The sequence below is a fragment of the Papio anubis genome, chromosome 20, assembly GCF_008728515.1.
Source record: "Papio anubis isolate 15944 chromosome 20, Panubis1.0, whole genome shotgun sequence".
Lineage (NCBI taxonomy): Eukaryota > Metazoa > Chordata > Mammalia > Primates > Cercopithecidae > Papio > Papio anubis.
The window spans coordinates 28,081,096-28,094,733 of record NC_044995.1 but is presented as its reverse complement, the minus strand read 5'-3'; positions in this window follow the sequence as shown (position 1 = coordinate 28,094,733).

Here is a 13,638-nt window from a genome sequence, read left to right as displayed (position 1 = left end):
AGCTGCCACTAGGAAGCAATCAGAAGCTTCAGTCAGAGAGGCCGGGGAGGAGGACGCCCACACCGAACCTGGGAACAGCAATGAGCCATTTCCCTCTGTGCCTGTGGATGGACGCCCGGCCAGACAAGGCTTTGATCCTTAACTGACTCTCAGAAAGTCTGATTTATTTTGTTTTTAATTTTTTATGGGTACATAGTAGGTGTATATACTTATGGGGTATGTGAGACATTTTGATAGAAGCATGAAATGTGTAATAATCACATCAGGGTAAATGGGGTACTCATCCCCTCAAGCATTTATCATTGCTTTGTGTTATGAATATTCCAATTATACTCTTTTGGTTATTTTAAAATGTTCAATAAAGAATCGTTGACTGTACTCACCCTGTTGTGCTATCAAATACCAGATCTTAGGTATTCCTTCTAACGATATTTTTGTACTCATTAACATCTCCACTTTCCCCTCTGCTCTCCTCCCCACTACCCTTCCCAGCCTCTGGTAACCATTCTTCTATTCTCTATCTCCATGAGTTCAATTGTTTTAATTTTTAACTCCCACAAATAAGTGACAATATATAAAATTTTTCTTTCTGTGCCTGCCTTATTTTAGTTAACGTAACGGCCTCCAGTTCCATTCATGTTGTTGCAAATAACAGGATCTCATTATTTTTCATGGCTGCATTGTACTCCATTGTGTATAAGTACATTTTCTTTATCCATTCATCTGTTGATGGAAACTTAGGTGGCTTCCAAATCTTGGCTATTGTGAATAGTGCTGCAATAAACATGGGAGTGCAGACATCTCTTCAATAGCATGATTTCCTTCCTTTTAGGTCTATACCCACCAGTAGGATTGCTTAATCATATGGTAGCTCAATTTTCAGTTTTTTGAAAAGCCTCCAAACTATTCTCCATGGTGGTTGTACTAATCTACATTCCCACCAACAGTGTACAAATGTTACCTTTTCTCCACATCCTCGCCAGCTTTTGTTATTGCCTGCTTTTTGGACAAAAGTCATTTTAACTGGAGTGAGATGATATCTCAATGTAGTTTGAATTTGCATTTCTCTGATGATCAGTGATATTGAACACCTTTTCGTATACCTGTGTGTCACTTGTATGTCTTCTTTTGAGAAATGTCTATTCAGATCTTATATTGGGTTATTAGGGGGTTTTTTTTCTATAGAGTTGTTAGAGCTCCTTTTATATTCTTGTTATTTTTCCCTTGTCAATGAGTAGTTTGTAAATATTTTCTCCTATTGTGTGGGCTGTCTCTTCACTATGTTTATTTTTTTCTGTGCAGAAACTTTTTAACTTGATGTGGTCACTTTTGTCCATTTTTGCTTTGGTTGCCTGTGCTTCTGAGATATTACTCAAAACAACTTTGCCCAGGCTAATGTCCTGGTAAGTTTCTTCAATGTTTTCTTTTAGTAGTTTCATAGTTTTAGGTCTTAGAGTTAAGTCTTTAATCCATTTTGATTTGATTTTTATATATGACAAGAGATGGGGTCTAGTTTCATTTTTCTGCATATGGATATCTGGTTTTCCCAGCAACATTTGTTGAAGAGACTATCCTTTTAGTAAGTCTGCTATAGTTTGTTACAGTTGGTTAAATCAATAAGCCTACCTATAATTTAATCTTCTTTTAACCAGCTGAACTTGGTAAAGCTATATGTGAGCCAAGCTAAAAATTTCTCCGGTTGCATGCCCTTCAATTGTATCTCATTTAACCAATAAAATTTTCTCCATTGATTTGTTTCTTTGACAAAGATTGCTAATCGGTTTAAAGAATGGTGCACCAATTTAATCATAGGTCGAGGCCATGGCAATGCTCCAGAGAGTACCAAATGGTAAAACTGTGATGGGACAGATGGTGCGTAGGCTAGAAACTAACCCAAATTAGGTCCAGAGGAGATGAGGATTTCTAGTTCCAGCATCTCCATTTACCTTATAAAGAATGTTCGGCTGAGAGAGGCTAGGTGACTTGCTCAAGGTCACACAACCAGCAAATGTGACCAGATGGATGCCCGATCTCTTAATTCTCAGTCCCTGTCCTGTCCCTCACCTCCCACTGACTTACATTACCAAAAAATTGTTTTCCAGTTGAGCCCAGGATTATGAAACCTTAATCAACTTCAGCAGGATGAGTAAAATGTGACACCTGAAATACTCACCCACAGTATGAAGCAGCTATTCCGTGCCAGGCAGAGATTCTCTCACTCTAGCACTCTGCCAGCTAAGCCTGTGCATGGAGGTAGTGGGGGTGTGCAAGTTGACCCTCTGTTTCTGCACATTACCCTCATCCAGAAGAGCAGATAAGAAAGGGTTGAGGAGGTGAATCTGATCAGGATGGAAACCAAGAAAGACTGAAAAAAAACCTGGCTGGTCTAAGAGTTAAACTACCATTGAACCCAGCAATTTCATTCCTGGGTATGGATCCAAAGGAAAAGAAATTCTACAAGAAAGACATATGCACCCATATGTTCATTGCAGCACTGTTCACAATAGCAGAAACATGGAGTCAACCCAGGTGCTCACCAATGATGTACCAGATAAAGCAAATGTGGTACACCATGGAATACTATGCAGCCATAGAAAGAATGAAATCATGCCATGATTCCAGCAACACGGATGCAGCTGAAAGTCATTATCCTAAGTGAACTAACGCAGAAATGGAAAACCAAATGCCTCATGTTCTCATGTATAAGTGACAGCTAAACATTGGGTACTCATGGACATAAAGATGGGAACAACAGACCCTGAAGAATACAAGAAGGGGAAAGAAGGGGAAGAAGGGCCGAAAAACCTCCCATTGGGTACTGTGCTCACTACCTGGGTGATAGGTTCAGTCACACCCCAAACCTCAGCACCATGCAATACACTTTTGTAACAAAACTGCACAGGTACCCCTTGATTTTAAGATAAAAGTTTAAAAATAAATTAATTACAGGTACCTAGTTAGATGAATTCAAACAAATGTACATTTGAATAAAAACACTCAATGTGGCAAAATCTTCACATAATTAGAGACACACTTGTACAGGACCCAGTATCTAGTAAATGCTCAAAAAAATGAAGGGAAAAATAAACAAAACAAACAAACTGGCGGGCAAATGTGAGCAGGAAGATGGCCTGAGCCTGTGTCCGCAGGCTGCCTCCACACGGCTGCACTCAGGGCCGTGAGCCACCTCCACAAAGTTGGGCTTCCATACCCCTCTGAGCAGCGGCAGCGGAGCAACACCGTGCAGAAAGCGGGCTGACAACGCGCCTGAGTTCAACTCGCCCAAGTAAGTTCTTCATTTCAGTGTTTTAAAACCGTGCATTCCTGCCACCTCGCTTCATTATAGACACTGTGACACGTAATCCCTGCAGTGAGGGGTGTGCCACATGGCTCATCTCCCATGACTGGGCCCTCTAGCCCCCATTGCCGTGGCAGGCAGCCTGGATGGTGGAAGAGAGGTCTCTTCATTGAGACTGGACTGCATCTGCACTGTTTTCAGAGGTAGGTGGGCACGGGGAAGCCTGCATATTTCCCTACCACCCAGTGAGAATTTCTCATCCACCTGCAGAATTACTAGGCCTCATTCTTTTGTCATCACAGCTTTCTGTTTCTAGAGACAGGGTCTCACGCTGTCACCCAGACTGGAGTGCAGTGGTGTGATCATAGCTCACTGCAGCCTCGAGCTCAGGGGCTCAAGGGATCCTCTCACCTCAGCTCCCAAGAAACTGGAACTACAGGCATGTGCCAATTTTTATTTTTTAGAGATGGAGTCTCGCTATGTTGCCCAGACTGTCTGAAACCCCTGGCTTCAAATGATCCTCCTTCCTTGGCCTCCCAAAGTGCTGGAATTACAGCTGTGAGCAACCAAGCCTGGCCTTGTCATCATAGCTTAATGCAATTGAGAGTGGGTCAGTTCTCCAGGCTGGTTAACACCGGCATCTGTAGTCAAGCTGCTAAAACAATTTAATTTGAGGATCCAGGGAGCGCTGAAAGAAGTCCTGGAACCAGTGTTGGGAGAACCAATTGGCAGTGACCCTAGACTTCCTGAGCCTCAAGGCACAGAGCAGAGAACACAGGGAAGGGCAGGAGCGAGCCTAGCCTTCCCCCGACATCCCCACCAAGCTCAGCTCTGCCCACTCTTGAAGGTGCAGCTCGTGCCTCCTCTTCCAGGAACCCTGTCCTGATTATCCAGCCACAGGAATGACCACTTCTTAAAATTCCTATGCACTCAGGGCTCAAAACTCACAGTTAAATTAAATCCAGCAAATATGTGTCATTTTCTGGACACTAACAACATGGTATTTGCCTCTAAGGCAGTTCATCCCATGCTAGAGGTGGGGACTCATGGAGAGCAAACCTGCAAAATGCACCAACCAGCTCCACACGTTGCTGGCACATCAGGGAGTAGAATGGGTTGGGAAGACTCCACAGAGGATGGCCTCCCAGAAGCTGTGATGGTGAATGAGAGGCCTCCTGGCTTCCCCTTATGGTTGGCTTCTAAAGTTGACACAAAAAGCAAGGCCATGGATGGTCAAGATGATTCTTGAAACTCCTAGAAAGACGCCATGCTGGAGATAAACACACTTGCTCACAGTGACTCCATTCAATCAGCCTTCCCTCCAGCATTAGGGTAGACCTGCTCACTCAGCTGACTTGTACTGCAGGGCCACGGTATAAGGAGAACCAGTGTCTTTAATGACCAGAGTCACAATCAGTGATGTTAGGTGCTCGGGTCTGGAGGTTCCGGGACCAACCTGAGCTAAAAAATGGTGATCATGGTGATCATGATTCCTGCTCTGTCCTCTCCGGGACAGACACATGCAGCACATCATGGGCACAATTGTCAGTGCTGTTTAAATTGTACCCTCTCTCTCTCTTAATTGAACTTTTGTCCCTGACATGTTGTGTGCTGCCTAGCTTCCTATGTGCTCTACAGGTGCATATCTGTCCCATCCCTCAGTTTTATTTATGCAGAATCTACTGCATCTCTGGAAGGTTTGTTGGCTGACTGCAAACACACCAAGAGTAAGGGGAGCAGATGTTTCCTCTCAGCTCCGAATCCCACTCAGAGTGCACATAAGCCACGGCACAGAGCAGGGGCCCAGAGCCTGCTCTGTCCTTCCCCAGAGACTGGACTGAAAGCACCCCAGCCCCTTCTGGGGATGTGCGCCGTACTCATGGTGCAGCTCTGCCGCCTCCTCCTGAAAACAACTTCCTCCGGAGGTGAGCAGGAGTGCCTGTCCCGGGCATGGGAGGTGGCTGGGTGCACGGCAGGAGTGCCTGTCCCGGGCATGGGAGGTGGCTGGGTGCACCAGTCCTGCCGCTTGGTACAATGCCTGCAGGTGCTCAGGAGACTTGCTGCCTGGGCTCCTTCCTGCCTGCCGGATTTCCTGAAGAAAGGGCCTAGGGAATAATGCAGGGGTTGGATAGTCATTGTGCCATTGCCCCCTGCTAGGGAATCCAGGGATGAGACAGGGAGGCTGGAGGATTTAAGGGGAAGTATTCTGGATAGATTTTCCTAGCTTGTTTTTAAACAGGTTTGAATAGTTCACCCTGAGTTGGTGACATTTCAGCTTCCATCATCTCTCACATTAGGGGCAAACTAAAACATAAAGCAAAAAATCCTTGAAACATCAGGGCCTCCTTTTTCTCTTCTGTAAAATGGGATCAATACCACTGATCTCACAGGATGTTTTTGAGGATTGAACAAAGTAAGTTAAATGTGTGGCAGATAAAAGAGAATGAAATAGTGTCTTTCACAGCAGCTTGATGGTGCTGGGGGACATTATCCTAAGTAAAGAAACTCAGGAACAGAAAACCAAATACCGCACTTTCTCACTTATAAGTGGGAGCCAAGCTATGGGTATGCAAAGGCAAACAGAGAGGTATAATGAGCGTTGGAGAATCAGAATAGAGGGATCATGGGAGGAGGATGAGGGATGAAAAATTACCTATCGGGTATAATGTACACTATTTGGGTGACGGGTACAGTATACTAAAAGCTCAGACTTCACGGCTATAGAATTCATCCATGTGACAAGAAAACCACTTTTACCTCTAAAGCTATTGAAATAAATAACGAGATGATAGAACCAAATAAAAGTTGCTTAAAATATGAGAAAATAAAGATAGCTTTCACATAGAATCTTGCATCTTTGAGCCTCGACATGGTCAGCTGTCACTGAACAGAGGCTGCTCAGGTAGGCAAATGGGTGCCCCCCCAGGGCAGCCCTGTGCCCACCACTGCCTCCCGCTCCTGGTCCCTGAGGCTGAGTGTCATTTGCCATTTTTCACGGTACCTGTGTTGCTGCTTTCTCACTCCTGATCCCCTCACTCAATCACATTCCCTTTTTGGCTTTGCGTGCAAAGGCATATACAGGGGTGTGATGGACACCGGAGACTCAGAAGGGGGAAGTCTGGGAGGGGGAAAGGGATAAAAAGTCACCTCTGGGGTGCAATGTACACTGTTGTGGTGATGGGTGCACTAAAATGTCACACTCCACCACTATACTATTCATCCATGTAACCAAAACCACTGGAACCCCCAAAGCTATTGAAATTTAAATAAATAAATAAATAAATAAATAATTTTACTTAGCACAAAATGTATGGCGAGCTGTAAAGTCCACAAATGCTAAGTGCTGGCAGAAAAAGCTTTGCCCTGCAGGGGAGACAGGAAGGAGAGCAATTGGGACCTCCAGAGGCCATGTGTGCAATCCCAGGAGAGTGGACCTGAGGGTTGGAAGAACCCAACCCAGCAGGAGGAGCCTGGAGCACCTGCTCCTGCCTGAGCAGCATTTGTTCCTCTCCCAGGGGCTTTCCTGTGCAGCACTCCCTCCTCTGTTTCCAGCTCGTGGGTGTGGGATTGGGGGGACATTGTGGGCTGACCCCACGCCCATACCCAGCCCTAGGACTTTCCAGGCATGTAAGGGATAAGTTATCTTTGTGATGAAGCCAGCTGGTGACAGTCTCGAGTCACAAGTGATCAGGAGTCCTCTCCACCATGGCACACTTTGAAAAGCCATGACATGCAGAGAGGGGCTGGATAAGCCAAGGCCTTTGCTGTCAAGAGGGCGAAGCACAGAGAACTTCCTTCCATAAACTTATCTACAACCACCTCCAAACTCATCTCAACCTTACTGGAAGGCACAGATGCAGGGCAGTCCTTGCTGACAAGAGTACCCACTGCCCCTGCCTTCTGTCTCGCTCTCAGCCCAGAGACAGCAGTAAAAGTCTGGGGAAATATGAACTCCGGGTGTTCTCAGGGGATTCACATTGGGCCTCCAGAGTCGAGATGCCTCTTACAAAGGGACCCAGTGTTCTGAGGCTCTTGTCTTCCTCAGAGAAGAAAGACGGCCTCTTGTTTTAGTAGTTGCCAAAATTCTACTGGCATGCCGAGTGGTGGCAGGTGAAAATTTGGACAACCATAAAGCACTTCTGGCTGTGAAATGTGCTGCCACAGCTGCAAGACAGACAGACTGTTTCAGAGCCTGTAACGACCCACAAAACAGATTGTCTCATTACCTCCTGGGAACCTGGTCCATTCCAGGCAGAAACCTCTTCCATTTGCAACTCCAGCAGTTGGATCTCCAGCGCCGCTGTTGCCAATCACAGTAGTTCTGGGTCTTGATATAACAGGTGCCAGCTGCATTAGATTTTTCTCCCCTGCCTCTGCTAGGTTTCATTTTCAACCTGCTACAAATTAGAGGGACTTCTAGCAAGTCATGTTTTAATAACCATTTGTGGGATTGGAGTAAAATCCAGCATGGTCGCCTCACTGTTTCATCTGCTGTTGCTTTGTCTTTCTGTCTGGAAGAGCTGGATCCTTTAAGCAAGGGAGTCTTAGAGGCAACATCATCATGTTTCAATGATTTATACATTTACTGGACTCAATGCCCTTCAGCCTAGTCTAAACAGACAGTAGGGAGAAAACTGAGCCTCCTGCACCAAACTGTTCTGACTCTGGAGCTTTCTTTGCAGTCACATTTATTGTGCATTATTCCTGTTGTCAGGGAGGCAGGTTTGAAAGCTGCAGCTAATTAAGCCCACACAAAACCACAGACACACAGCCTTCACTTCAGGTTGGCCTAGAAGCATAGCCACCAACCGAACCCTCCACGGTTTGATGCCGTGCCAAAGACAGTGAACCCTTGGTTAATCGGGATAACCCGGCCCATGGAATATCCACACTCAAAGCTCTGGCCAGAGAGGTTACTCAGAAGTGAATGTTCTCAAGCTTTTGGCTGAGCCAATCTCTAAATAAGTCAGTCTAGGAGAATGTTATCATTGGACCAATGAAACTGCACATACTTGGACCCCATGGAAATGCTGATGCTTTTATCGACTGTCTCCTTTAAGTTGTTTTGCACCTTGAATTCTGTCCAGGCCATGTTTAGGAGACTGTAAGGTTCATTGTTGCAGCAAAAGCTCTGAAGGCCAAGTGTCCTGTTCCAACAGTAGCTGTAGCTTTTACTAACTGAGGCTTTAGGCACATCTCTTAACTTCTCTAAGCTCTGGTTTCTGCATCTGCAAAAAGTCCCTCTCCGAAAGTGATGGTATATGTCGAAGACATGGAGTCAACCTAGGTGTCCATCAGTGGACTGGATAAATAAAATGTGGTACATCTACACCATGGAATAGTACTCAGCCACAAAAGAGAGCAATGCCACATCCTTTGCAGCAACATGGATGCAGCTGGAGGCCATTATCCTAAGCAAACTGACACAGGAAAAGAAAACCAAATACCACATGTTCTTGCTTATAAGTAGGAGCTAAACGTTGGGTACACATGGACATAAAGATGAGAACAATAGACACTGGGGGCTACTACAGCGGGGAGGGAGGAGGCAAAGGTTGAAAACTACCTATTGGGTATGATCTTCACTACGTGAGTGATGGGATCAGTTGTATCCCAAACCTCAGCATCATGCAAGTTACCCATGTAATAAACCTGCACCTATACCCTCAAATCTAAAATAAAAGCTGAAATTATAAAAAAAAAAGACAAAATAAAAATTATGGCATATATGCATCTACCAGATAAGTATCAATAGCCTTTACCTCCTCAGCCACAATTTTCCCTCTCCTAGCAGCCGTACCTCAGTTTTTTTGGGGGGGAAAATTATGCCTCTCTACTCTCAGTTTTCTGGGTAAGAGTGAAGGCAGAGGGTGACCCTGCCAGTAATTTCAGACTTCAGCATGACACTTAGAACTGGCCAACTGGGGTTTCTATCCACCTGGATGTGTGGTCGGCACAGGATGGATGCACAACTCAAAGGGTCTAATGAGAGTAAGCCCCAAGCCCTTTCTTCCTTATTATGTAGGGTTAGGCTCACAGGAGATGCCTTTTCAGAGGGATGGCAGTCCAGGTCATTCTTAATTTTTCCTGCTGCTGACATCGCCATTCCAACATGGCCTTTGGACACTCCGTTTCAGATCCTGTGCTGATGAAATAGACATGTGAATACGGCTCCTGATCCACAGTATGCAACCTGAACCACAGAAAATGCTGAGTTCTCCAGAGGCCCCCTTTATGCCCTGCCTGTTTCCCTTAAGTGTTCAATGCGTGCTGATGACTTCCTGCTGTGAGGGCCTAAGACTGTCCCTGGAGAGCTTTCTAAGAAACATCAGGGTTCCCACTCAGGGGGGGCAGGAAGCGCTGAGGAGCTGATGCCATAAGAACAACCTTCAGCCAATGATGGGAAGGACTGAAGGTTGAATGCAGCAGACTCCTCCCCTCAGGAGGCACAGCTCTGTGGCCTGGGCTCCACAGGGTCCTCTGGAGTACTGCCTGAGCCCCGCTGTCCACAGCAGTGCTTGGCTCTTTAATACACAGTGTCTTCTCTCTCTTCCCTCTGCCTCTTCGCCCTTCTCAACTGCACTTTCTGGGTTCATCTCCTGAATAAACATTTGTGCTAAAATCTTTGTCTCAAGGTTGTTTTTAAGGGAAAACTCAGCCTAAGGTAAGCCCTTTCAGACTCAAGATAATGGGTCTATCCCTGGATTGAAACAGAAGGCAGAGGTAGGATGTGGTGGCTCACACCTGGAATCCAAGGCACAGGATAGGGAGAGCAAGACAGGAAGATAGCTTTAGGCCAGGAGTTTGAGACCAGCCTGGGCAATATACAAAGACTCTGTCTCTACTAAAAATAATTTTTAGTAGACAAATTAGCTGGGCATGGTGTTGCACACCTGAAGTCCCAGACACTCAGGAGGCTGAGGCAGGTGGATCACGTGAGCCCTGGAGGCTGAGGCTGCAGTGAATGATGATCACACCAACTGCACTCCAGCCTGGGTGACAGAGTGGGATTCTGTTAAAAAAAAAAAAAAAAAAAAAAAAGAAAGAAAGAAAGAAAGAAAGAAAAAAAAAAGAAAAAAGAGTGGGGGAGGGAGGCTTGAAGAATTACCTATTGGGTGCAATGTTCACTATTTGGGTGATAAGTTTACAGAAGCCCAATTCCTACCATTATACAATATAGACATGTAACAAACAAGTATATATATATTCCTGAATCTAGAATTAAAATATGTATTTTTTTTAATAAAGGGCTTTTGTGGCTGGGCGTGATGGCTCATACCTGTAATCCCAGCACTTTGGGAGGCCGAGGCGGGTGGATCACTCGAGGTCAAGAGTTCAAGAGCAGCCTGACCAACATGGTGAAACCCCATCTTTACTAAAAATACAAAAATTAGCTGGGCATGGTGGTACATGCTTGAATTCCCAGCTACTTGGGAGGCTGAGGCAGGAGGATTGCTTGAACCTGGGATGTGGAGATTGCAGTGAGCCGAGACTGCACCATTGCAATCCAGCCCGGGCAACAAGAGCAAAACTCAGTCTCAAAACACAAAAAAAGTAGGAGTGTGGGGTGGTTCAGTTTTTGCTTAGAAGTAATGTTCTCCTTCTGAACCAGTGTCTGGGATTGTTACTTTTGCTGTTGAAAATCACATAAAGGAAACATAAGCATGTCTTCATTATTTTAGACAATATGTACTGAACTCTGTCAAGTACTAGTATATGTGCCATGAGGATCCACTCATTTGGAGTTTTTGTTTCTTGTGTTCTTTTTTTTAAATGTTTTATTTACTTATTTATTTTTTTGAGACAGGGTAGATTATGGTTCACTGCAGCCTCAACTTTCCAGGCTCAGATGATTCTCCTGCCTCAGTCTTCCGAGTAGCTGGAACCACAGGCACACACCACAATGCCCAGCTAATGACTCATTTTTGTTTTTATTTTTTGTAGAGATGGAGTCTCACCATGTTTCCCAGGCTAGTCTCAAATTTCTGGGTTCAACTCATCCTCCTGCCTTGGCTTCCCAAAGTGCTGAGACTATAGATGTGAGCCACCATGCCCAGCCTCACATGGAGTTCAAAAGCTACGAGAAGATGGAAATAAAGTCAACAAAAAAACTTAGTTTATATAGTAATAAGAGCTCTGAAGAAAATTTTCATCTTCACAATTTCCTAGACAGGGTCCTTCCCCTCCGCCCCGCCCATCCCCGTACAAATCTAGCTCACCCTTCCAGGCCTAACTCTAGTGGCACCTCCTCCGAGGAGCTCAGTCAGATCTCTCCTCCCTTTGTATGATCTTGGTCCATCATCTGCACTCTAATGGCCTTCATCATGTTCAGTCATGAATGCTGTCACTAGTCACACATGCTGGTTCCCCCCACACTAGGCCATCTCTTTGAGGGCAAGGACTGAGTTCAGACTCTCTCTCCATGGCACCCAGGACAAGACAGAGCAGAGGGTCATCGAAAGAACAAATAATAATGGTTCGAATGTGTGTCTACCTGAAAGAGTGAATGAATGCCTGAAGAAAGTCCTAATCCTTAGTGTCTCTATAGATAGGAGACAAAAATATTGCAAAACCTTTTCTATAACATGAAATCAGCCTAAGTTTCAATGGACATTTGTGCTGTAAATAATGAGAAAGGGGATCAAGAAAGAAGTAAAAGATCCAGTCACTTTAAAACAGTCACTGGAACAATCCCAAGACAAAATCCAAGAAAGGCCAGCCTCTCTCCCTCTGACTCAGCCAAAGCAGGTTCGTAGACTGCTCATGGAAATGGCAATGCGGCTGCTATGAGAGGCGTGACAGGAGCCCCCACCCCAGCACCCATGGAACACCAAGGGCGCTCAGCTGCAGCACGTATATGTGTATTTGAGCTTATACATATGGGTCTCTACCCTATTGAAAATTTTAGTGACTTTTTAGCCCACGAACAAAGTTCCCTCTACTCACATCATCTCTGCAGGGCCCAGCGCACTACCTGTGAGCAGCTGACAATGTCTGCCCTCCACACTGCCTCAGGAAATTGTCAAAAGCTACTTTGAATCAGAAGTGCAGGAACATGAAGCGACTCCTGAAACTTTGATAGGCTGCTCTGCATTCGCCTTTCTGAGCCTGTCCTCTGCTTTAGAAGTTCCTTGGATATCAGCCTTAGACGTCTCTGGCCCTCTTCATTCCTGTCTTGCGCAGATGTGTATTACAGCCAGATGCACTGAGGATGTGCGCCTCCACTCCTGCCATTAGCCTCTGTGGGCTCATGTCGGTCTGGGACACCAGGGACTCCATGCCCAGGGGTAGAAGGAACGCTATAGATTAGTGTTGCACCAACCAGGATCTAAGCAGGGGTTGCCTCCTTGATCAGGAGTCTGGAGGAAAAGCCAATCATGTTTCTGGATCATATTCTCCAGTTGCAGCTGGAGTTATTGAAACTTAGTGGAATTTATTTTATTTCTTTGACAAACACTCCCATATTGCATACCAAATACTGTTTTTAACATTTGATAGGTATTAATTCATTCAATTCTCATAACAATCCTATGGGATAAAGTATCATTTTATGTATGGGGAACTGATGCTCTGCAAATTTCCGTAACTTACCCATGGTCATGCATCTCGTAGGTGGCAGACCCTGGATTTGAACCCAGGCAGTCTGCCACCTATGAGCTGCCTATTCCACTAGGCATTAAAATTGGTGCATCAGGATACAAAATTTCTAGCCATTCCACATATCTATGAGACATGACCTTAAAATGACCTGATATGGACTGTCGACATAAATATCAGTTATGGTCTCAAAGACCCCATAATAACTTAGGTTTTTGCATAAATGAAGGAACATGACATATAATGAAGGGTGTATATACAGAGTCTATTAATGTGTTTAGTTTTTAACAAATATATATCAGAGTAGATAGCAAATGAATGTTGTCTTTCAAGAATGTCACCTTGAAAATCTGTGCACTTTTTCCAGTGATGTGGCCTTTGTGCATAATATTCTTGGACCTCTTCTTTTAAAATAGCTTCCAGACGTGCTTTTTAACCTCATGAAGAAACCAAAATGTTATTTTATAGTTGATTTATCAGATTAAACATTGTATTATCCAGTTTGAATGCTCTTTGAACACATTTTGACTACTTCCCAATATTATCCCCTCTCAAAAGATGCATATTTATCTCCCTGAGGAAAAACCAAAAAAATGGCTTGTAGGCAATCATGGTACTTCCCAAATTCGATGCAACAATTATTGTGAACAAAGATCATATGCTGGCTGGAACACTCTGGGCTACACATTACAGAAAACCCAACCCAAGTGACTTAAGCAGTAAAAGAAATGCTGTCTTATGTG